Genomic DNA, 13,147 nt, shown 5'->3' with positions numbered 1-13,147 from the left:
AGTTTCTCTATTATATTGTAAAAGGCAAAAGATTTTTTAAAAATGAGGTGAATTGATTAAATCATGAGATCATGTTTATACTTTCATGCAAGCGCATAGCCACTGTTTGCTGGGGAAAAGAAGACTTTTTTAAAGCTGCAATTTTTTAACCTTACTGGAGAACACATGAACATTTCTGCATTTCCACAGGTGTGAAAAACAAGCAGATTCTAACTTCTTTCAGGTGCCTGGGCATATGGCCCATTTTAGAAATCTTAGGTTGTACTTATGATTTCACCATCTCATATAGCCACTTTGTTTTGTTAAAGTGGTGAATATTCCTTCAGGACAAGACTTCTGTGAAATCTGTTTTTATTAAAAATATACAGAACATAAAATTTGTCATCCAAATCATTTCAAGTGTACAGTTCAGTTCTGCAAAGTGTCTTCACATTGTTGTACAATCTCCAATCATTTTTCACCTGGCAAAACTGAAACCCTGGAGTGAGTAAACAATTTCCCCCTTCCTTTATTCAACCGCTCCCAACCACCAACCTACTTTGTCTCTCTATGGATTTGACTACTCCAGATACTTCACATCAGGGCGATCATACCTTCTCTGCCCTTCTGTGACTAGATTTTTTCACTTAACATAATATCCACACAGTTCATCCATGTTGCAGAATATGTCAGAATTTCCTTCCTCTTTAAGGCTGCATTATATTCCATTGCATGTATAGACCACATTTTGTTTATTCATTCATCTGTTGCTGGACACTTGGGCTGCTTCCTTCTTTTAGCTATTGTGAAAAATGCTGATATAAACAGTGTATACATATCTCTTGGAGACTGCTTTCATTCATTTGGGGACATAAACCCAGAAGTGGAATTGTTGTATCATACGGTAGTTCTGTTTTTAATTTGTTAAGGAACCATCATACTGATTTCTACAGAGACTGCATAATTTTACATTCCTACCAAGAGTGAGCAAGGAGTCCAGATTCACCACATCCTCGCTGACACTTGTTTTTTGGTTGTTTGTTTTTGGACACTAGCCATCAATGAGCAGTATCTCACTGTTGTTTCGATTTGCATCTCCTTAAGGATGTGTGAGGAGAAGGCAATGGCACCCTACTCCAGTACTCTTGCCTGGAAAATCCCATGGACCGAGGAGCCTGGTAGGCTGCAGTCCATGGGATCGCTAAGAGTCGGACACAACTGAGCGACTTCACTTTCACTTTTCACTTTCATGCATTGGAGGAGGAAATGGCAGCCCACTCCAGTGTTCTTGCCTGGAGAATCCCAGGGACGGCAGGGCCTGGTGGGCTGCCATCTATGGGGTTGCACAGAGTTGGACACAACTGAAGTGACTTAGCAGCAGCAAGGATGTGTGATGATTTGAACAACAGATGATTTGAGCAACCTTTCTTGGGCTTCTTGGTCATTTTTGTGTATCTTTTTTGGGGAAACGTCTCTTCAAGCCTCTTGACCACTTTTTAACTGAGTTGTTTGTTTTCTGTTTAGTTCTGGTCATTCTTTACATATTCTGCAGAGTAACCATTTATCAGGTGTATAATTCGCAAATATTCTCTCCCATTCCATAGGTTGCCTTTTCACTCTGTCCATTGTGTCCTTTGATACATAGAACTTTTTAATTTTGATGGAGTCTGTTTATCTCTTTATTTTTTACTTTTTGACATCTTATTCTTTAATAAAATCAGGGGTCTCCAGGGGTATAATCTGGAAGCAGAACTGTGCTAAACACTATCGCTGATGGACTGCAGGCCAGCGGAGCCCTTGGTGAAACCAGCCTAAATAATACATAATACAGTATAATCTCTCTGTTCTGATTCGTACAAAAATTACAAAATATTCCCTGCCCCAAATCCTTACATTATGAAAATGAAATAAAACCCTAGAATGAGGTGGTTTTACAGATGTAGTAGACTGGAACACACAGTAAAGCTGCCCTCTGGATATGGCTGCCTCCAGCCTGCAGCTCCAGGCCGAGGTGGTGGTGCAGGTCCGGGGACGGGGGTCTCTCCTGGGACAGGACCCCAGGCCCCCGGGAGTCCCCGGCCCTGTTCCCTGGCACAGGTGCATCCCAAGTAGGGAGCCGCAGCACTCAGTAGCCCCTACCTCTCTGCTCTGTCATGGGCAGGCGGTACTGTTTCAGGCTGGGCTTGGTGTCCTTCTGCATGTCTGTCTTCTGGGCTCCACCGACACGCTTCAGGGCTTCAGGGGTCTCAGCAGTGGTACCTTCGGGCGAACACTGACTGCAGTGCTGGGCTGGAGTACGAGGCTAGCTTGGTTGCTCCCGACAGCTTGAGCCTGGGCAGCTCCATCAGGTAGGTGGGTCCCTGTCTCCGGGGCTGGTCCTCCTCAGGCCTCAGGGAGGGGCTGTTTCTGCCTCTGGGCCTCCTGTGCCGTCTGCCAGGTGTTGCTGAGTAGTTCTGGTGCCATGGGGCGCTCAGAGAAGACAGCCTTTCGCCTGTCCTTGGCCAGAGCTTGCTTCTCAGCAGCCCTCTGCTCCTGGAAGTAGGGTGCTGCAGGACCTGGTGGCCAGTGATTCTCTCGTCAGGCTCATAGGCCACCACTTCCGTGCAGGAGGGAGAGCCATTGCGGGGACAGGTTGGTTGTCAGTAGAGGTATCCCTGATTCCTTTTTAAAAGGAAAATAAAAACTCATATCTCTGGATTGTTTGAACTTGGTGAGGGTCTTCTCCGCAGGCGTGCCCATGACATCGTGGCTCCTTGAGATCTGGACCAGCTCGTTGGCTCTGGGGAAGAGAGGCTACAGGCTGCCCATCTTGTACAGCTTGTAGCCCACACTCCACAGGTCCATTGTGTAGCTGTAGAAGCCATTGGTGAGGAGACACTCGGGCTGGTACCAGCGGGTGGAGATGTACTCCATGTAAGGCTGCTTAGAGTACACGCTCCAGCACGACCTCAAGTCCCCTAATTTCAGGACATCCTGCTTCATTTTCTGGTTTTACATCTCTGTGAAATATTCCATTTCTGGGCATGTGATCCAGAGACTTACACAACTGGTACATATAGTGCGTAATTTTTTTTTTTTTCTTTCTGATAATGGGTGTCATCTCCCTCGTAAATATTCATGTCCATAAGTTCACATGTTAGTGCAAGAGAACCAGATTTTCTGTCAAAAATCTCTTTGTGCAGCGTGAGAATGTTTGGGTGTGGATTGAGGCGTCTCGGTGCTTGCATCCTTCGCAGATTGTTCACTTGCTCAGTGCTTTCAAAATGCTGTTTCACTTGTTTACATGATGGCAGTTTCCATCTCTCAGGTTCTGCATCTTAGTAACTTCAGAAAACGTTCCCTCTTGTATTTTGTCCATTGCTTTATTGTTCTGCATCCTGGATGTGGAAGCCGGCGACAACCCCTTGCCAGTACTGGTCGGAGAAGAAAGGGATAGAAAGTGGAGGCCCTGGCTTCCACTCCTTAGAGGCAGGGTCCTGAACAAGGACCTTCATGGTGGTCCCTAGATGGAGAGCCTTAGGATCTGGCTGCCATGTGTATCCCTGTCACCCTGGCCTGATTTATCTCTTTATACTTTTATTGCCTATACTTTTGGTGTCAGATCCAACATATTACTTAAATCCAATATAATGAAGGACTTCTGTCAAATTTATCTTCCTCACAGAATCTAGAGCTCATTAATTACTTCCATTTTTGTTGACTGAATGTTTTAAATGTTAAGTAGCAACCAAATCTTTATAAAGTTTCCTCACTGCAGTTCTACTATTTCTGTCCATGGAATTCCCCAGGCAAGAATACTGGAGTGGGTTGCCATTTCCTTCTCCAGGGGATCTTCCTGACCCAGGAATTGAACCTGGGTCTCCTGCGTTGCAGGCAGATTCTCTACCAACTGAGCTACTAGGGAAGTCCTTTCACCAACAAAATCTTCATAAAGTTTCCTTACTCTGATTCTACTATTTCTAGAAACAGTTCTATTGTATAATCTAGGGGAAAGTACGCTCTCTCTCAATCTATTTTTCCCACTCCACCCTGGCTTTTGTGCTCTCTTGTGTACGGAGAATGGAACCCCTCTATTCTCTTTAATACCAGTCTGTGTATAAAAATAAGAGAATTATGCTATCACCTAACATTTTGCGAGAATTAAATGAAAAAAATTTATGTGTAGGTTTGGTGACACTTGGAAATAGTACTTGCTCATGAAGGATGGTGATTAGTTATTGACAAAAAAGAAATCAGACTTATGGAACCTAGAAATTCCTTAGGACTTGCTGATACTAATATCTGCACAACACTGTCAAGGAATCATATTCTTGTTCGGAAGATAAGTTTAAATTAAAACGTGTATAAAAAGAAGCAAGATCATCAATGAGTATAGCAAGTACTGGTGTCTGTCAAGAGTTCCAAGGAGAGATTACTGCAAAATCGAGCAGCATGATAAAGTTTCATGGAGAAGATGAACTTGGGCATCATCTTGATGGAGAGCTGAATTTAGATAACAGGAGAGGAAAAGAAGGATGCACCAAGACAGCAAATGCTTGAAGGATGGTTAGTCTATCAGCTGGTCTTCAGAATGTGGGAGGACTTAAACATCACACTACGGGTTTTGTACTTCATCTTCTAAACCAAGGGTTGGCAAACTTCTTAACTTTTTCTGTAAAAGGCTAGACAGGAAATATTTTAGACTCTGTATTCACAAGAATTCTCTGTCAGATAGCTTCTTTGGTATTCTTTTTCAACAACATTTTAAGAATGTAAAACCCATTTTTAGCTCTCAAGCTGCACAGAAACAGGTCACAGACTGGATCTGGTATAGTTTGCTGACCGGGAGACTCTATCAAAGATTTTTTTTGAACAGTCACTTGACATGATCAGAGGTACATTTGAGGCAAATGGCTGAGGGTGGTGAGAATCACCTTACATACCTTTCCTACCTAGATTTTGTATCTTCAGAGAAAACATGTTTTATAAATTAAACTGGAAGGACAAAGCTTTATATTTTCTGGCTCTGTATATAGAGCAGAGAATTCTACCATCACTGAGAAGACTACAGTGTATAAGTTCTTTAGGATAACATTCTCACTGCATCTCACCCTCTTGCTGGCTACAGATGGCATCATAATTGCTATTAATAGCATTACAAATGGGTACATTGTTGGCACTTAATGGCTACTTTAAGAAGTGAATTTAGGAGGTGAAAATGCTTTATGAACTCTATAATAAAGAAGTTTTATTGCAGCTAGTTAAGAAACAAATGTTATGAGAAGAGCAGACTCTTCTAGTATGTATCATAAAATATGACAGTCTTTATGCTAGCAACTTAATTCTACAAGCTTCGTGTGTTTGCCTTTAAAGGTATTTCCATCAAAATGATGATATGGAACCAAAGCCATATATTGTCCTTTTCCTGAGCTCCATATCAGTCAATGATGACCAGGGAAATTTGGGGCATCTTTATAGGAAGACTCATGAAGGGTTTTGTTATATGAACAAAATTAAGTTTTTTCATCTTTTAATGAAGTATAGGAGAACCCAAACATTTTAAATTTGTGATAGTTAATTTTATCCAAAGCCATATATTGTCCTTTTCCTGAGCTCCATATCAGTCAATGATGACCAGGGAGATTTGGGGCATCTTTATAGGAAGATTCATGAAGGGTTTTGTTATATGAACAAAATTAAGTTTTTTCATCTTTTAATGAAGTATAGGAGAACCCAAACATTTTAAGTTTGTGATTGTTAATTTTATCCACCAGCTTGGCTAGGCTACAGTACCCAGATATTTGGTTAAATATGATTCTAAGTGTTTCTGTGAAGGCATTGTGTGTGTATATATATATATATGCATTGTATGTGGCTGTGTTTGTGTTTGGTTGGTTGTGTTTCTCTCAGTTCAGTTCAGTCGCTCAGTCACGTCCGACTCTTTGCGACCCCATGGACTACAGCATACCAGGCCTCCCTGTCCATCATCAGCTCCTGGAGAACCCTAACACAGAGGGCATGTGTGTGTCTGTGTGTAGTATCTAACCTAGATACTAGTTGTGTGGTGTACTGGCATACATATAAGCAATTTATGGCAATGGAGGGGTGAGCTGGTAGCTAAGAAGTCATCCCTCAGAGTGACTGGAATCAAAGTCTGCTACTTGCAGGCTCTTATACACTGCATGCATTAAGCAAGTGGATAAAGAGAATAAATAACAATAAATAACAATAAGTTATTGTTATTATAACTTACTATAACTTATTATAACAATAAGTTATAAGAGAATAAATAACAATAAGTTATACTTATTCAACTTATAGTTGAACAATATTGTTCAACTTATTGTTTACTTATAGTTCAACTATAAGTTTTCAGAATTGAAGTCATATGAACAGATGTGGAAGTATTACAAGCTGCAATGGGTACAATGTCAACTATCCTTTATGGAGGGTAGCTAAGTCATGTGTTCTTCAGAGAGTTACAGGGTAACTATCTTGATAGTTAATGATTCTTCCAAACCATCTAGTAAACCTTAAAATTTTTACTCTGTCAGAAGTATTAACAATTACCAAGGGCAAAGTTTCTTTATCAATGATACCAAATTTTGGACTAAATTGGAGGCAATTCAGTTAAGTTCAAGCAGCATTTTCTGAGTGACTCCCACGTGCTAATACTAGGCACCATTCACAGATGAATAAGAGACAGTTCTCTCCAGACTATAGTTTCACGACGGCTTGCTGTTGTTGTTTAGTCACTAAGTTGTGTCTGGCTCTTTTTCACCCCAGGGACTGTAGCCTGCCAGGCTCCTCTTGTCTTGAGATTTCCCAGGCAAGAATACTGGAGTGGGTTGCCATTTCCTTCTCCAAGGATCTTCCCAACCCAGGGATCAAACCCACCTCTCCTGTTTGGCAGGCAGAGTCTTTACCACTGAGCCATCTGGGAAGACCTTCATGATGGCTATTAAGCCATTAAAAGAATGTCTATAGTAATAAGTATGTAGTTTATATAGTCTAAATTCATAAATATCTTTATTGGAATAAGGAAAATTTTCATCTTAATCACAGTTTCTTTGACAGAGTAAATGAATGAAAGAAGCTGGAAGTTGAATTTCACCCACATGTTCTTTGGGAACAGAGTTCAGGTCATGGATGTTTTCATGAAGAAGAAGACAGACAAACAATAACTTGGAGAAATGGTATCTTCAGAGACAGAAACGTATGTGATGAGATCTATTGTGAGACATTAGGCAGATAAGGATGGAATCGAGCCCTGGAGGTTGTGAAGGGATGAAGGACCATAATATGGTGGGGGGCAAGGTGCTGCCTAGACACTTGACCTTGTTTATAATCGTGTCTATAATCCTTCAAACACTTTGACTAAGCAGTTCTTTGATGAACACCCCCAAATGCTTCATGTGGAACTTAAATTGAAACTAATATTACAAAAGGAAAGCATTTAGTTTTGTGCTGATTCTATCTAGACTGTTACTGAGGCTGTAATTTTCCAGTGTTATCTATCCCTGCTTCTAATGTTTTATAGATTTTCTTTTTCTCTTAGAGCAACTAAATTTCATTGGTAGAGTCTGAAACACTTAACGGATTTTTAATCATAGAACTATCTTTTGCACAATCTCCTTGAGGAAAGTAACACCATTCTGGCATTTTATATTGTGGGAAAAGAAGCAATTTTATTTCTTCGAACACTGAAGCTGACAAAGAACCCATTGACTCGCCAAACAGTTCTAAAATAAACTGTATTGCTATTTGAACCATGGGTACAATTACCTATTTTTTACTTCTATTCAGAGGGAATTCAAATAATGGAGAAGAAAAAATATTGAATGTCAAAGTGCATTTGCCTTTGCAGAAATAGTCTGAGGTGTTATTAATGAGGATCTGCAAATAACCACAATTTTGCACAGCTCAACATTCATAAATAACTACTGGTTAAATCGAGGGAGCAGTTTCTGCTTTCATTATATCTTGCACATGAAGTGTACATGTTATCTTAACATCAAAGTATGTACAGTACTACCAAAGGAAGGAATCTGATGATGGCAGTATTTTGAACCACAAGTTATCAATAGATCACTTAGTGGTATGGCAGTGTTCCAACCAGGCAGAGTTTTCTTTTATGCTGCAAACAAAGGTTGTTCCTTTGCCCATGTTTGAAATCTGCACTGATATACGTGGTTAGTTCTACTAGGCTTCTGGCTGATTTAAGTAGATGAGTATTTCTGTTGATTTATATTGTAATATTATTATACCTAATGTGAAGAGCCAGCTCTTTGGAAAAGACCCTGGGAAAGATTGGGGGCAGAAAGAGAAGAGGGTGACAGAGAATGAGATGGCTGCATGGCATCATCGACTCAATGGATGTAAGTTTGAGCAAACTCTGGGAGATAGTGAATGACAGGGAAGCCTGGAGTGCTGCAGTCCATGGGGTCACAAAGAGTTGGACACAACTTAGCGATATATATATGTATGTGTATATATGTGGGGTTTCCCTGGTGGCTCAGTTGGTAAAGAATCTGCCTGGTATGTAGGAGACCTGGGTTTGATCCCTGTATTGAAAAGATCCCCTGGAGGAGAGAATGGCAACCCACTCCAGTATTCTTGCCTGGAGAACTCCATGGACAGAGGAGCCTGGCAGGCAGAAGTCCATGGGATCTCAGAGAGCTGGACACAACCAAGGACAAACATGTGTATATATGTGACTAGTTCTACTAGACTGCTGGCTGATTTAAGCAGATGAGTATTTCTTTTGATTAGTAATGTAATATTATTATATATGCATAATATATATGCATATGTATATGCATGTGTATTGCATTGGGCAAAAAGTTCATTGGGGTTCTTCTGTATGGTGTTATGGAAAACCCAAAATATTTTGGCCAAATTTACATAAATTTTTAAAATTGATGAATAACTTTTTGGTAACAGTATATGCTTACCTGGCTGTATTCAGAAATCTAGTTATTGGCTCGGAGAAGGCAATGGCAACCCACTCCAGTACTCTTGCCTGGAAAATCCCATGGACAGAGGAGCCTGCTAGGCTGCAGTCCATGGGGTCGCGAAGAGTTGAACATGACTGAGCGACTTCACTTTCACTTTTCACTTTCATGCATTGGAGAAGGAAATGGCAACCCACTCCAGTGTTCTTGCCTGGAGAATCCCAGGAATGGCAGAGCCTGGTGGGCTGCCGTCTACGGGGTCGCACAGAGTCGGACACAACTGAAGCGACTTAGCAGCAGCAGTTATTGGCTGGTAGGGGATAATGCTCCTTGTATAAATCAAATATTGATTACTTCTGTTAAATTGCCCCCTTTTAGGCATTATTTATATTTCAACGTTTCAAGTTTGAAATTGGCAGACTAGCCGCCATGAGTTAAAATGGCTCTGTTTTTGGCTTAGGTGACAGTAGTTTAAAATTCCTTCAACTATCCACAACCTCAAATAGTTTCAACATGTAATTTTCTGTTGGATTCTTGCTATTACCCAAATTTGAAGTCGAATGTGATTTTGGATGTTGCAACTTTAATTCTAACTTGAACCCCATTGGGCAAAAGAAAGTTTTACGTTTGGTTTTATTTTTCTCTGCTTTAATTTTTGTTCATTGCTTTCCAGCCTTCATGGCCACTAGTGGCATGTTGAGCTGTTGCTTGAGGCACATGCTGCAGATCACTGAATAATGTAATTATAGTCTGTTGGCTGAGCTCACGACTCCTACTGCAGGCTGTATCTTGCAAAAGTGGTGACTCATGTGTACCATGTAGCACAGTGGGCTCAGAAAGATCAAAATGAGATCTGCTGAAAGCAAAGAGTCTTAAATTTGAGCTTAGATTTCTGATAAGATCAAAATTTGGCAAATTCTGTTTAGAAGCATTATACAAGATGTGACAAATTGCTGAGCTATATGATCTTTTATATTTTGGTATCATACCATTGTTTAGATGATTATAAATAGCAAAGAAAACGGATAATAAAAGATATATGGTGTTTTGGGTAAAATTGTCTTCCAGAAATTCTTGGTACATTTTATGGAAGTCTTAAAATGCTCTTTTGAACTACTCTGGACATATTGGGCATCCCAGGTGGCTCAGTATGTGAAGAATCCGTCTGCAATGCAGGAGACATGGGAGACTCAGGTTTGATCCTCGAGTAGGGACTATCCCCTGAAGGAGGGCATGGCTGCCCACTCCAGTATTCTTGCCTGGAGAATCCCATGGACAGAGGAGCCTGTGGGCTACAGTCCATGGGGTCACAAAGCATCAGACATGACTGAAGTTACTGAGCATGCTCACACATTGGGTATATTGGTGAGAGAGAATCTTAATTTGTCCTTCCTTTAAATATTTAATGAACATTCCCTGCTTGTGAAATTTTATATGTATAATTGTTTTTCTGCTCCTTAGGGGTAACTTTGGGATGATACAAGCTTTATAGTTTTGTTCCAATGGACTTCCACTCATATTCCATATCTGAAACTGTGTAGAATAAACGAACATTCCAACCAGGTGGCTCAGTGGTAAAGAATCCACCTGCAATGCAGGAGACCCAGGAGATACGGGTTCTATCCCTGGGTCAGGAAGATCCCCTGGAGGAGGAAATAACAATCCATTCCAGTACTCTTTGCCTGGAGAATCCCATGGACAAAAGAGCCTGGTGGGCTGCAGTCTATAGAGTCACAAAGATTTGGAAACAAGTGAGCGACTGAGTACGCAAACAAAGAAATATATCTGTTTACAAAGATGAAGTGGATAGAGTTTAAGGAGAGTAAAGTAAACTATAATATCAAGATTATATCAGTTACAGTGTAGGCGGCCTAATTTTAAGTAAGATGAATATAAATTTACAGAAGTATCCTTATCAGCTAAGGGGACTAGTCAGTATTAATGGCTTCAATAAGATTAAATCCAGTAACCAGAGGAACAGATTTTAGTTGTAATTTAAATGAAGTTTTTCATGATGTGCAGTGACATAGATATTTTAATATCCAATCCAACATGCCACCTACAAGTACAACAGAAATAGAAAAAACACTGTGCTCTGTGTGCCAAACCGTCCCTCAGTGTTCTTTAGATATTCTATTGTCTGGTGAAGAACTTTTTCACTGATCCCTGCAATACATTTCTGTGTAGACATATTGTTACACAGACATGCATTGTTATCTTGTGGATTTTACTTTCCTGGTATTCTAATCAGTTCTTCATCCCTGCCTGTGTTGTAATCACATGCCATAATGTTCAATGTGCCACTGATGTGACCCTTGTCTGCTGCCTGTCTGTGAATTATAGTATCAAGGATAATGGCTTGAATGGAAAGACCCTAAAAACAGCTTGAATAGAAAGACCCTAAAAACAGCTTGAATAGGAAACTTGAAATAGCCTTAACTTTTGCAACATATTGATATAACTTGGTCTACTTATACAGCCCAGTGGATAAACTTCTAAGGAATCCTTTCATTCAAGACTACCTAATAGTTTAATAATTTTATGTTAGCGAAAGCACAGAATAATTTGAGATTTATTAGGCTGAGTGAACATAGTTGGAATAGCTTCAGGACTGATTTTACCACCTAAGTTACACCTTTAGGGTTGTAATTTTAAAAGGTGGATTGAGAAAATTTCAAGAACTTGATTTGAATGAGATCATCTAAGATTGGGTCAAAGAAAATCAGGGTGCATTGAGTGGAAATTCTAGAGAGAAAGAATGAAATAAAATTCAAATTATAAAAAAGACCTTAAAGGAGACAGCTAATATATCCTTTAGTATTCCGAGGTTGAAATCTAAAGGACTTTAAAGTTTGGGGGTCTACTTTAGCATCATCAGTCTAATATTATTCAAAGGAAAGAAAAGAGAGGAAGTTTGTAAAACTTTTTAGAAATAGTTTAGTGTAGTGCAGGACACTGCACTAGAATGAGCAATGCATGTGTCTTCGCTTTGGGTATAAGGTGTGGTGATCAGGAGGAGAGCATGTTAGATTCAGCAAGATTGAAGCTTATATATATATGTATTCTCTTAAAATGAGACAAGTAAGTGTCATTGGGGAAAGTTTTTCTGTCTCACAGACCTTTATATTTCACTGTAATCTCTGCCTGCATGGCCCAGTGCATACAGTAATTGGGCGTCATTTCTTGATTTTAGCCTGTGTCTGAGAAGAACATTTCTTTCTCTGCTGTAGTTCGGGGATTTTTCTCTTGAGATTCTGGTTCTCCTCCAAACATAACACCTTCTGCGTCAGTGTCCTGTGTTCTAGATGTGCCTGCTTTTCATCAGCATTTCGGAGGCATCCATGTACCCCTTACAAAGCTCTGCCAGTATAGGATACAGACAGTATCTCTGAGTTTGTTTACACCTCTGAAACTAATCGTGGCTCAGCTGGTACAGAATCTACCTACAGGAGACCCCGGTTCAATCCCAGGTTTGGGAAGATCCCTTGGAAAAAGGAAAGACTACTCACTCCAGTATTCTGGCCTAGAGAATTCCATGGACTGTATAGTCCATGGGGTCACAAAGAGTCGGACAAGACCGAGCGACTTTCACTTTCTGAAACTAATTCTTTTCATTAATGGATTTTCTGTTTTTATCTGGCTCTTAAGGAAATTCAACAGACTTTCTTATGGCTTCCCAATCTTTCAGTATCAACACTCCCAAAGAATGATTATTCTCAATCCTACATACATATTTGAATGACCTGGGAGACTTAAAGATGTGTGGTTCCTGGGTCCCATGCCCAGAGATTCTGAATAAATAAGTGTGTGGGAACTGGCAAGGGGGTGGGGACAATACTGTATGTTTTTAAAGGTTCTCTAGCCTAGTGGAACCTGCAGTATTAGCACAGGGAGCTCAGCTCAGCACTCTGTGATGACCTAGGTGGGTGGGAAATGGGGATGGGGTGTTGAGAGGAAGGACCAAGTAGGAGGCGATGTGGCTAAGGGGATATAGCAGAAACTAGCACAACATTGTAAAGCAATTATACTCCAATTGAAAAAAAATATAAAACTTTAGAAAAATTTCCATGACAATGGGAAAAAAAAGAAAGCTTCTCTAGATTATTCCAAATTGCAGCCAGACAGAGAGAACCACTGGCCTAAAGTGTTACGGAGCTTCACATTTGAATTAGTCGAGGTAAATTAGGAACAATTCTGAAAATTAGCATGGAAATGTCTTTTTATGCTGCTTGTGG

General features: G+C 40.3%; 1 pseudogene; it reads right to left on the bottom strand.

Moving 5' to 3' along the window:
- Window positions 1-2,104: 2,104 nt before the first annotated feature.
- Window positions 2,105-3,355, bottom strand: LOC113902121 (annotated as a pseudogene).
- Window positions 3,356-13,147: the final 9,792 nt, after the last annotated feature.

Source organism: Bos indicus x Bos taurus, chromosome 12 (assembly GCF_003369695.1).
Source record: "Bos indicus x Bos taurus breed Angus x Brahman F1 hybrid chromosome 12, Bos_hybrid_MaternalHap_v2.0, whole genome shotgun sequence".
NCBI classification, from domain to species: Eukaryota; Metazoa; Chordata; class Mammalia; order Artiodactyla; family Bovidae; genus Bos; species Bos indicus x Bos taurus.
This window is presented reverse-complemented; position numbering and strand designations above follow the sequence as displayed.